Below are 13,665 nucleotides of genomic sequence, written 5' to 3'. Positions count from 1 at the left end.
GGTGGTCTGACAGACAGCAACCAATGACAGTGCTGAACTTTCAGAAAAGAATTACATTTTAGTTAGATTAGCAAGCAAATAGGGTATAAAAATTGGCCTCTTGAAAGGAACGGGGCTGACTGTTTCCTGAGGGCGAAGTGCTGTTCGATTTTCCATGGACTTGTAAGCATTCAACTGTTTATTCATTATTTTCCTTTTCAGGTCAGAAAGCTAACTTAGGATTTAGGGTCATGTTTTCTTTAAATTCATTATTTCATACAATGTTGAACTGTCAGATTTTGAGCCAATGATAAATGCATTAAAATTCAATTAAATAAAAATAAATGTTTGATATTAATAAAGAACTAATAAAGTTTATGCAATTTTGAGAATTTTAAAATAAACTTTTAAAATGACAAGCTGGTCTTGTTTATTGAAAAGAGTTTAATAACAACATATCAGATCCATTCGCCTCATGTTTCAGCTGCTCTGTTGTTTCTTATGGGCCTGGTTTTAATTGGTAAGTGTGGTAGTAGATTGTGACGTCATTTATAAAGAATTTCTGTTGGAGCGCTGAAACAGCATCATCGCATTGTCAATCAGGCTCACCTTTGAATCCTTTCCCAGCATCTTTATTTATCCGGTTTGCAATCTCAATTACTCTGGTGCTAACTGAGCTCTTGAATCACCCTTTGGAGATAGCGTCTGTTTCTGTCTGTTGGAAATTGCTAAATTAATCCCACTTTTTTTTTTAAAACCTCTGCCGATCCATCTATTTTCTCCGACTGTGGTCCTATTTCACTGCTGCCTGAAGTCATTAAAATATTGGAGAAAGTGGTTAACATCCAATTACTTAATTATTTGGAAACCAACAAAGTCCTGCAAAGAACAACATAGCACAGAATTTGCCCTTCTTGAAGTGACTGAAACTATCAAATTTGCGGTGGATGAGGGGAAAAACGTTTCTCTTATCCTGCTCAATCTATCTGCTGAGATCGATACAGTCTCCCGTCCAGTGCTTCTGCAGAGGTTGGCAGATATAGGCACTGGTGGTTTGGCATGGTTTGGCAGGCTTCGGCTTACGCCCTTTCTTGAAGAGAGATCACATGAGATCTAGCTGGCCCTCACTCTTCTTAAAAGAAGATGCTCGCGTTCGCAGTACCACAGAGCTCTTCTTTAAGCCCTCTCGGTTTAATATTTACTTTACCTCATTAGTGACTCTAATTGAATCTCAAGAGGTGGCTGCCATATCCTATGTGGAAGACACAAAACTGATTCTCACTTTTCATCATTTGACTCCCCACAATATTTATTCTTTCACTGCCTGCCTGAAGGATGTCTTGCACTGGATGCAGAAGAGTTATATTCAGTGCACTGCAGACAAAACCGAGATTCTCTTCTTTGGCGTAGCAAGAGATCTAGGGATCAAATTACATTTTTTTATTTGTGGGTATGTGTTTCGGATTTTGGATCTAAAATTGGGGTGTGCATTTGGGGTAAAATATGAACATTGAGGTGTGCATTTGCGTAATATTTGAGTTTTCGGTGTGTATTTGGGGCTCAAAAAGAGATTCCTGGGTTCACGATTGGGATGGGGACATTCCGTCTCTCCCTTCTCCAGCCAGGAGAGCAGTAAATTTGTGAGTAAAAATCAATTAAAAGTTATCCTTGATTCAGTAGGTGGGACTTGTTAAGGTTTTTCTTCCAGACAAAACTCGTAGAACAGGCGTCCACGCTTTGATCACTTCTACGCTAGACTACTCTAGCTGTCTTTATAATGGCCTGCCCAATTATAAGATTAGGAAACTTCAGACTGTCCAAAATGCAGTGACCTGACTTAATATGGGCCTATCTAGAAGAGACTCTGGGGCATATTCTCAAGGAAGGCTATATTGCAGCATTGGCGGCACTTTTCTGCCCCAAAAGCCGTAATATTTTTATCACCCTATTCTCAACTGTCAATAACAGCCATTTATGTTAGCTTTTTGGCGAAAACGTCCAATGAAAAGATCGCAACTTCAGTTAGCGATAATTATCGCTAATGACATGCAAGGGAGGCGTTCCCATGCAAAATCTGCCGTTAAGCCAACATCTCCATATTCACAAGGGGATTCATTAAGTATGGAGGACCAAAAAAATGTCTCTAACTGCAACTAGAGGCAGTTTTTAAGACCAGAAATTACATTATCTGGTCTTAAAATGGAGATAACCATTGGGGTCTCATTTCAGCATGTTTTGTTGCTGGGCCGCGCTGCAAGCAATGTTGCTGCACTGCCCTGCTACAAAATTACAGGGCAGGACCGCGCACCATCAATAAGATAGTGTGCATTCCTGGGCTTCACTCATGAAACGTGTTGCAGTACTGCAACAATACAGCGTTGCAACACTTTTCACTACCCCCTTCTTGCTACATCACAAATGCGCTGTATTCTCTGGACTTTGAAAGATAAGGGGAGTTAGGCCCACGGGACAAAGAATAGGCAGGGCCGTTATATTATGAAGCAACCGGGGATAAGCCCATACCTCCAATTGTTCAAAGCTTAAATAATTTCAGCTTCATAGACGAACACTTCCTATTTGTGTTTGTCCTAGTATATTTATTCATACCTTTTCCTTTATATTTTTAGTTTTTTATTTCATACATTAACACATGGAGAATGAAAGACATTGTCAATTAATATCCACATAACAAAACACTTCATAAAAGACATTTAACATTTATAGGTGATAAATCGTGCTTTACAAACAACATCACAAGACTCTTTAACTAACAATTGTGAAAAAGCAATATTCAAATACAACCCAGTACTTTTGTCTTGTTACCCTTATTCTAAGTTTTCTTTTAACACCTTGCGTGCGGCGCCGATTCCGCCCCTGTGCTGGACATTCCAGAACAGGGCGCGGTCGTGACGGAACCGTTCCGTCATCAGCACAGCTCAGCCGTGACTGATGACGGAACGGTTCTGTCACAAGCATCGAAGGGGTTAAAGTCTATGTTTTGGTGTCCATCTAATTTTTAAACCAAAGTAAACATTACAGTTTGAACTAAAAGGGCATTCAGTCCTTAATTATGAAGTGGAATATGCCACCATTCCTCAACATTTTTCATATCCCTCAAAAATGTAGAGGAATGGTGGCTTAATTCCACTTCATAACAAACTTCAGCCCAAGGGCTGTCCTTCTTGCCCATGTCCACATGAATCTATTGGGCATGTACTTTTTGCCTGGAAAGCATACTCTAAGCCAAAAAGCAAATGGCTAGCTCCTGTGTGCAGGCAATTAGGGACTCGAAGCTCTAAAGCTGCCCTACGGATACTAAAATCAGATGCTAGACCCCTTTTTGCTTGTGCCACTGCAAAATTCATGGGCCATTTTTGGGTGATTAGAAGGAGGGCACAACTATAAGGGCCGATCGGTATGAACAGCTAAAATAGATTGTTCTCATCAATCTAGGTTGTACCGACTTGTTAATGCTACTACTTTTATAACTCTTAATAATTGTTTTTATGGCTGTATTTTATGTATTTTATTCTGTTTTGTGACTAGTGCCAAAGCTTTGTTCTTAATCTAGGGGCAATTCCCCCCTTCTTTTTTTGCTTAATGTGTGGGCTATCAACAGGAAACTGATTTACACAAATCTCGATGATGCACTTGCAATTTACTTGCACTTATTTCCATAATCATGTTAGACCAAAGTCATGAATTGTGTGGAATTGTTTTACTCATTTGATGCCAATGTCACTTTATTGTGTCAACTTGAGCGTTTATATTCCCACTTGTACATTTGCTTTCTGAAATGCCCTCTCAGCCCAAAATGATACACTCACGATTTGTATGGTTGCTTCTTTTATGGTTTGTTAAACTGAAATAAAGATTTATTTAAGTGACTCCGCTATGCAACAACTACCCTACTGTTGCAATGTGCCTAGTATTAGTATGCATTTGAATAGAATGCAATGTCTTGTCATGCGTCGTGACTAGGTATGTGCCTTTGGCACACAAGTGTTAGTCCCGCTGTGCATGTGCACACAGCGGCAGCCATTGAGAAGTGCTGGGGGGGCTGGACAGCTGTGAGGTGGTAAATGCTGTAAAGAATACTGGATGGTGCCTGGACGTAGGGATGGATGTGTGTGTGTGTGTGGGTGTTGTAAATATTGTAATGAGGGAAGTCTTACCTCGAAGCCGGGCCCTGTGTTTTCGTAGCTCCTGCTCCCCTCTGTCTGCTTCCAGAATATGAATTCGGCAGACAGGCTCCCTCCCCTGAATCAATCACAATGCTGAGATGTGGCGGTGGGATTGGTAATTGGCAACGGCACAAGGCATGCTGACAGGGGCTGGAGGGGTGGGCATTTTCTCCAAGCAGGCTGTAATGCATCCTGCATTACGAACAGGGAAGTGCACATGACTGCTTTGGGTGGCCTGAGTCATCTGACCAAAATGTCATTGCGCACTTGAGTGGGCATGCCAATCCAAGGAGTGCCTCTTAAAAAATTGATCAGAATGTGTCAAAGGATCTAGTCAGTTCTTTCATGGCCTGCAGCACCAGGCTCTCAATAGCTAAACACATCAGCACAGGCTCAATGGTGAGCATGTACAATATAACACGTTTGGAGTTCAGTCTCAGCCCAATACCATGGTGAAAAATCACAGAAACAGCCATTAGACAGTGATCATATCAAGCCCACTTGCTCACACTGAGAACAGCATCAACATATCCAAGGCTTAGCATTAGTACCACACGGTGAATGTCCAAACGGCAGGAGTGTCACACTTAAAAGCTAGGGAACCAGGTTCAAGTCTGGCAGGAGGCTTAAACATTATGGGCCCGATTCACAGAATGAACTTAAGACTTAATCCTAAACTTACTACTATTTTGGTATTCACAGAATGCACTTACTACTTTTGGTATTCACAGAAGTTAGGATTTTGTCTTAAGTCTGTCTTAAGTCTGTCTTAAGACAAATTTAAGACAAAATCCTAACTTCTGTGAATACCAAAAGTTGTAAGTTCATTCTGTGAATACCAAAATAGTAGTAAGTTTAAGATTGAGTCTTAAGTTCATTCTGTGAATCGGGCCCCTTGTGATTCAGGCAAATCAGTTCATCTCCCTTGTGCCTAAAAATGAATGTGTCTGTCTGCAAAGCAACCAGTGTTCAGGTGAAGCGGTCTGATACCTTCGGGTCGAATTCCTGCTATATAAAACTGAAACAATAAGAAATTAAAATCAGTAGTGCGATAGGTACTGCCTTTCCTGTCAATCCTCTACCTTTGCATAGACTATTGCAACTCTTCTCAAGATTGCACCTCAGCTCTTTCACACGACCTAGGTCTCCAACTGGTCCAAGGCACTCAACAACCTTTGCACACAATTCCTTAAACACAGTCTCCAACCTGTCCAAACATTCTGGAAAATTTGACATTATGCAAATTTCCAAGACAGACATGTCCTCTTCAGATGTACCCCTCAAGGGTTTGGATTGTTTAGTTTTGGTGGCCCTAGTCTCCCCTTTTTCATTCATAATCCATGAGTAGGAGCAACCTCAGAACCTCCTGAGAGCACACAATTCTCTTGCTTCGTCTTCACAGGGGTAGGAGTAGAACTAAAATGTGCCGCCTCCAATGGGTTATTCCTCTGAATTGTGTCTCGAACAATGCTTGCATGGAGAGCTGGGGATAAATCCACCATAGGTACCCTTCCTGGACTATGTGAACAGTTGGAAGAACTCTTATTCTCCATGGCGCTACTAGTTGTGGGATTTTGATGGGCCATAGATACTCCAGAGGATACTTTTCTAGCCGCTGTAATTCTCATCCCTGTAAACTGATTTCCAAATTAATGGCCCTCATAGCCTTCATTAAATAATTAGCAATGGAGATTGATCGCTGAGCCTTCTAACATTGCAATTTGCTTTCCATTTGCCCATGATGCTCGAGATATGCAGCGAAATGGACAGCTGTAGAGCAGCAAGTAAATAAATTAACTTAAGCCACATCACCTTTCTCTGGCACCATTCCCATAATCAAGGAAATTACAACACAAGACAGTGGGGCATGTTATCAAGAAGTTATCGCCGGGAGGGTTGAAGGCAGTTTTCTGCCGCTAATGGGCCGATCGCCACATATCGCTAATGGGCCGATCGCCACATATCGCCGGCTAATGCCGGATTCACTTTCGCCATCACGCTGATGTTCTCATGAGTTTTCACCCCCGTTCCCTATTACTATCGCCATGTAGGGACTGCTTGTTAATACGCCTCTAACATGGCAATAGTTTTCAGGGTTAAGCGGCGATAACAAAACTGACGATAACTGGCGTTGGCGATAGTTATCGCCCGTCCTTGAGAATATCCCCCTCTGTCTCCTCCTTATTTGTGTAGGCCACTGGCTACTCATTAGGAAGAGAATCCTGTTCAAAGCCTTAATTTTCATTCATCGAGGCTTTTATGATCGAGGCCCTAGTTACTTGATCAGAAGAATCTTCGACTGCACCGCCTCTAGAGCTCTGAGGTCTCCTTCGTCTTTGTTGGTGAGGCTCCCTAATTTTCATTTGGTAAGATCTTGAGGTTGTTCCTTCTCTATGCTGGCAGGCAAGGCATGGAATGAGCATCCACACTTTCTGGGCTCAAGTCAGTGTGAGGACCATTTCAGGAAAGAACTGAAAGCACGTCTTTTTCTCGTTGAATTTGCAGTAAGCTGGTTTTGATCGTAGCAGAGTAGTTCTGGGATACTCCTTCTGAGTAGCTGTGCACTTTAAAACTGGGTTTCATTCTTTCATTAGTCTCTTTCGCCAGAGAACTTGGGGCCATATTATCAAGAAAGGGCGATACATTATCGTCGCTTTTATCTGCAGGAAACTGGGCTTCTATGGGAATTCTCTAGGGCATATTATCAAACCCATTATCGCCGCTTTATCGGCAGCTTCCAGCCGATAAAAGCGGCGGTAATGTATCGCCCTTTCTTGATAATATGGCCCCTGGAATTTGATCCTTGAAGGGTTTTTCTGTTGGGACTCCTGTTGAACCTTAGCCTTCCATCCTTAATTATCCATGCTCCTTATCAAGGCTGCTCTCTCTGCTTGTTGAGGCTCTATGATTCTGCAGCAGATTTCCTCGTCCAGGTCTATGCTCTCCACTGTTCCTATGCCTGGGAACTTTGAGCAACACGCGCACTCCCTTCTCTTAATTTGCTGCTGTAATGAGAGGTGGCCTTGATGAGAGCTGTGCTGTCTGTAGCACATATAAAGAGATGGCACTTACAGAGGGATATATCGTTTCCTTTGAGAGTGTTGAAAAGGAGTCATATGCAGAGGTGCAGGTACACTGGTTAGCAAAAAAAAACAGGCCTTAAGGCCAGAGATGCTGGCTTTGGAACTAGTGACCATTTCCTGATTCTGGGCAAATCACTTAATCTACCCGTGCCTAAAAATGTTTTTGATTAAATGAAACAGACATTGTGTGATGTAACCGGTGCCCATGTAAAGCAATACAATACCTTGGGCCAATTTGTGAAACGTAAAAAGAGCAAAAATAAATAAATGTATAAAGCTGCAGGTCCTGGCATTTGCAGGCAGCTGGTGTATATATGATTCCTATTGCTTTCCAACCATCTGAGAAAATATGCCTCTGCGATGCTCCCAGCTTGCTATTTGGAGAGTAGAGACGAAGGGCCCGATTCACAGAACTAAATTAAGACAAAGTCCTAAACTTACTACCATTTTGGTATTCACAGAAGGCAATTATTCATTTTGGTATTCACAGAAGGCACTTACTCATGTTGGTATTCACAGAAGGCACTTACTCATTGATGAGTAAGGGCCTTCTGTGAATACCAAAATGAGTAACTTACTCATTTTGAGTAACTTACTCATTTTGGTATTCACAGAAGGCACTTACTCATTTATGAGTAAGTGTCTTCTGTGTATACCAAAATGAGTAAGTGCCTTCTGTGAATACCAAAATCAGTAAGTGCCTTCTGTGAATACCAAAAACAGTAAGGGGCAGATTCCGATTTCGGTCGGAAGGGCTCAGAACGATGGTCGGAGCCCTTCCGACCGAACCGGAAAGTGTCGCATGGATTCCTTTCCGACCGAGCCATTCTGATGGGCTCGGTCGGAAAGGAATCCGACCCCGATTTCTAGATTGCGGACGACAGGCTCGGAGAGCCTGTCTGCCGTCCGGAAATCCCTCAGTACTCCCCCGGATGCCTCTTTGCGACCGAGGGAGTACAATGGCATTTTTTCACTGCCTTTTCGTGACGGTTTTTCAAGCACGAAAAGGCAGTCGGAAACTGTCTTTGGGGGCCCCCAGCAGGGCCCCCATGGGTGCAAGGCTGCCAAATGGCGGCCTGGGGGCACCTATGGTGCCCCTCTGTGGATCCCTGCACCCATTGGCAGGCACCTTGGAGTGCCGGCCACAGGGTGCAGGGATGAACTGCACCCCTGCTTTTCACATTGTAAGCATGCTTTCCGCTCGGAATGCATGCTTGCATTGTGAACTATACGAGTGCGACGAACCCTGTTTGGTTGCTTCGTACTAGCAGGGCCATAACCGACGACAGGAGGACGGTCGGTTATGGCTCCTGACCGATGTCAGATGGACTGAGGTTCGTCCAACATCGGAATCGGCCCCTAAGTGCTTTCTGTGAATACCAAAATGGTAGTAAGTTTAGGATTTTGTCTTAAGTTAGTTCTGTGAATCGGGCCCTCAGCTCCAAAAAGAAGAATTGCTACTACTCACCTCCCTGAGTAGAATAAAGTAAAAGCTCCCACTGCCTGCACTACCTGCCTAGGCAAGCCGCTACACAGACATCGCCTCTGGAAGGAAGCACTTCTGGCCCATCATGTTAGGCGAGCTGTGTCTTTTCCTGAATTGGTAAATGACATTCAGCATTGTGAAAAAATATATCTAACAGCTCACCTCAGTAAGAAAGCAAACAAGCATATGTCAGGCCTTAATGTACCAACACATGAAAGAAAGGCATCCACAAATGTTTTTGCATGTGTTGCCTGCACAAATGCATTTAACATGTCAACGCCAGACCTGTCAGCTTTCCAAATGCTGGGAAAACAATCGGAGCCACAAAAACTGCACATATGTGTACGCTGACGATATATATTGATAGAGGTATGTAGATGTGGAGTTAAGAGTAGTAATCTATACTTACCTATTTGCACTTACCTTCTCGATATTCTGGTCCTCAATATTTTTGACACTATATTATTTCCACACAATATTTCTGTTTCCGGTATTCTATCAGTGATCCATTCCAACGGAAGTACTTTCTAGAAGGTGGAACAATACACCGTACAGCCACGAGGTGAGTGAGAAACACTAGCCTAACACATCCAAAGCCCACTCTATGTATATTTTAAAGAATTGGTAAAAATAGGTCAAACATGCAGCTGTGCTGTCAAGCAGCCAGACTTAAAAAGATGACATGTGGTTAGTTTATGTAATGAAGTCACGGAAAGCAAGGATGCAGGTGAAGAAAAATAAAAACAAACCATGTATATATGCAGACATACATATGCAAAAATGCTCTGTGAGACAAACATATAAGAACTTAAAAAAGATCTTCAAAAACAGACTGAGTCACGAGGCTTATCTAAGCTGAGCTGTACATCTTTTCCAGTGCTTTCACTCCAGTTCCTGATCCCTCTCTGTGGGAGAAGTAAGAACTCAGAAGGAGTGGACGAATAAATAAACAAGAAAGGAAATCTCAAATCCTTGGCCAAAGCATTTGTGGGATGGGCACCAGACTCAGAAAAAAATCTATGTTTTATCTTATACGTGTATTTGTAAGGTCTGCCGACCCATACCCATCAAACGGTGTGGTCTTGCTCGACTTACAAGACCAAGGGGCATATTATCAAGGACAGGCGATACGTTATTGCCGCTTTTATCGGCAGGAAACTGCCGATAAAGCGGCGATAATGGCCTTGACAATATGCTCTATGAATTCCAATCGAAGCTCATGTTAGATGTGAACACACGATAATGTATCGCCTGTCCTTGATTATATGCCCCCAAATTCCTGCGCAGGCAGTATAGCTATCCCTTGGCAGGAAAACCCAATTTATAAAGATGTTTCTGTGTGTTGATGTGATTTGCTAGTGTTTCCATCGGGTTCAGCCTAAATCTGTCACCCATTACTAGTGCCACATAAGGAAAAAATGTAGGCTTTCAGTTTTGGGGAGGTGTAGGCTGTTGACACATTCCCAGATTTACAGAATGTTGTAAGTCTGGGGATGTGTCAAATGCTATGCATGTTACATGGGAACACCTACCGTAACGCTCATGACGCGCCTCCCCATTGAAGTGTAAGGCAAAGCAGTGACTTGCACTGTGTAGCCTCACACCACAGCTACCAGGCCATAACAAACAGGCATGGCTTTATGTGGCCTTGTAGATATGGCAGTGTCCTGTGTGATGGCAGAACGCCAATAAAAGTAACATACCGGCGAGGCACAGGGGCTTGTAAATAAGCCCTGATGTTTTTTCCTGATGTACTTTCTGTTGAGAAACTTGTTTAGCGCCAGAAATTACCCTAAAAGCAATGCAAAGCTATTTGTAGCACTGCTTTGCGTTACTTAGCGCAAAGTGGGACTTACATGGGCATTCCCATGCAACTACCCATGCCTTTTGATGCAAACCCCTATCTACAAGCAATAGTAGACAGGCTTTATTGCCAATATTATTGCCATTTGAAAGGAGGCGTTAAAAGGAGAAATATTTGTATTTCTCCTTTCATTTCCAACTTTGAATGCCAGCTGTACTGGGCAGCATACATACAAAGTATGAAAAGTTTTAAAATGTGTCTAAGCATGGTGGGCCCGATTCACAAAACTAACTTAAGACAAAATCCTAAACTTACTACCATTTTGGTATTCACAGAAGGCACTTACTCATTTCGGTATTCACAGAAGTTAGGAGTCCTAATTTAAGCACTCCTAAATGCTTTCTGTGAATACCGAAAGTCTTAAAATTAGGATTTTTCTCAAATTAGTAGTAGCAAAGTTAGGACTCCTAACTTTAGGACACCTAAATAGCTTCTGTGAATACCGAAAGTCTTAAAATTAGGATTTTTCTCAATTTAGTAGTAGTAAAGTTAGGACTCCTATTTTTAGGACTCCTAAATGCCTTCTGTGAATACCGAAACTCTTAAAGTTAAGATTTTTCTCAGTTCAGGAGTGTAAAGTTAGGACTTTAGGACTCCTAAACTGAGAAAAATCCTAACTTTAAGACTTTCGGTATTCACAGAAGGCATTTAGGAGTCCTAAAGTTAGGACTCATAACTTCTGTGAATACCGAAATGAGTAAGTGTCTTCTGTGAATTCCAAACTGAGTAAGTGCCTTCTGTGAATACGAAAATGGTAGTAAGTTTAGGATTTTGTCTTAAGTTAGTTCTGTGAATCGGGTCCGGTATTTTGTACTGGAAGACAACCTTTTCCATACAAAGCCTATGGTAGACTCAGGCACGCACTGTAGCACTATTGCGCTAATATGTGTGCCTGGTGCACGGCAGTTAAAATCTGGGCGGGTGCTTGGGACAGAGGAGGAGAGAGTGATATCTCTGTAGATATGGCGCTCTCCTGCTTGCTCCCCTGTCACACAACGCAGTGCAGCATTTTTGGCTGCTGTACTGCATTCCGTGATTTTTTTTGAGAATCTGAGCCAAAGTATTTCAACATCACTGTTTCTTGAGAAGTCTTCGGTCCCTTTACATTAAACTGAAATGCGTTTGCAAGTGCAGCTTGCGCGTGGACATCGCTGGATTTACAACAGAGAGGAATTCATTAAAAAAAAATTGCACTCATATACCGATTTACCCATGCAAAATATTAGTGCAGTACTGTGCATGATAAATAATATTCCAGGAGTGGGAAGTGGGATTTACAAGGTAGAAAGGCCTGTGAAGTTTGGGGATACTCACAAACTTAAGAGCTAATTAGTATTCATGTGTGGCAGATCTTTGCCTTTCCACGAATTCTACTTAATGTGCCTGGCATTTAGTCTGGGAGAAATAGATTCCTGGTTCCTTCTAGGGGTCTGGTTGCCGCAAGCCATACTCTTGGTGGACCGAGTGCAGGAAAGAGCATTTTTTATTAAGAAATATGTTATGACTTGTATCTCCTGCATAACCAGGACGTTCTGTAGAGAGTTCGGGAGCATGGATTCCACTCACTGAGAGTTGCTCCACAGCTGGCAGAAGGGAAGCCACGTATCCGGCAGACACCATTAAAGAGAGGCTTCGTTACCACAAAATACAATTTCTGTCCAGGTGGAACCACAAACCAGAACCTCGGTTTCTGTACTATGCATAGGTTGTGCCATGCTTTCAAGCTTAGGGTGATTAAAAATGTTCCCAGATGTACATGAACCAAAGATGTTCCCAAGACTATCATCAAGAAAATAGAGTGAAGGGTCAAGAGGAAGTGGGCACAGGGCATTGCTAACCCATACCAAGTGTTCTCAGAATCATATCTCACTACCCAAACTAGATTTAAACAGTTCAAGGGTTGTTTTATGTCGTCTCACATCAGTCGTGGCTGGCATGGCTCACAGGTGGTGAGACGGGCGCGGAGTCGCGTCGTGTGGTGGGACGGGCAAATGGTCTCGAGGGATGTGTGAGTGGTTGCGAGGGAGGGGAAGTCGCGCAGGGAGGAGTAGGTGTTTAACCCCTTGACCGCGGTGCGGGTGATTTATGGCATGGGCGTGGTTCGGACGGCCCCCGGCCGTCCTCCGCACACGCCCACCGTGTCGTCGGACGGCCGCCGCCCGTCAGACGCATGCAAGGGGTTAAATAATATTAAACATTTTAAAACCGTACCTTTCCCGGGATCCGTGTCTTCATTGCTCGGTCAAAAAAAGAGTAGCAAAGAGGGGTAAAAGGATGGGTTCCGCCCCTTGGTATTCGCCGGACTTACGCATCCTTAGGAAAGGATGCAAGAGACTGGAGAGAATCTGGAGAAAAAACTGGGAGGTGGCAAGCCGGGATGAATATCGCACTGCAATAAGAACATATAAAAACGCCCTTCGCAGTGCTAAGACGCAATTCTTTGAAGAAAGGATAAAAAGTGCCTCTAATTCTTCGAGAGAGACCTTTGCAGTGGTAAAGGAACTCCTCAAAATTCCGGAGCCCCCACCATCTCAGGATAATCCTGCTGAGAAGTGTAGAGAGCTAGCAGAATTTTTTCATCTAAAAATTGAGAACATCATAGCTGCAGCAGGTGCAAAATGCTGCGGCCAGGTTGCTGACTAATACATCAAGGCGACAATCAGCTAAGCCCGCCTTAAAAGCATTGCATTGGCTCCCGGTGAGAGAGAGGGTCAAGTTTAAGGCTCTCTGTACGACCCATAAGATTCTTCAAGGGAAAGGACCCCCTTCTTTAAGGAAGCTAGTGGTGCCTTATAAACCCAACAGAGCTCTTCGCTCTGACCAAAAACTTTTGTTACAGGTTCCCAGAGTTCATAAAGCTCGCACTGGAGGTAGAAGATTCTCGGTGCATACAGCCACCCTTTGGAATTCGCTCCCTTTGCAGCTGCGTCGTGAGACTTGCTTTCTTCGTTTTCGGAAGCTTCTGAAAACATATCTTTTCCCATCTTAAACACGCTGAATAGCTTTGCATTGGTTTGACGGACTCCTTGACAAGCGCTGGGATGCCCAAGGGTAACCATGCGCTATATA

The sequence above is a fragment of the Lissotriton helveticus genome, chromosome 10 (assembly GCF_964261635.1).
Source record: "Lissotriton helveticus chromosome 10, aLisHel1.1, whole genome shotgun sequence".
Classification (NCBI taxonomy): domain Eukaryota; kingdom Metazoa; phylum Chordata; class Amphibia; order Caudata; family Salamandridae; genus Lissotriton; species Lissotriton helveticus.
Note: the sequence above shows the minus strand (reverse complement) of the source record.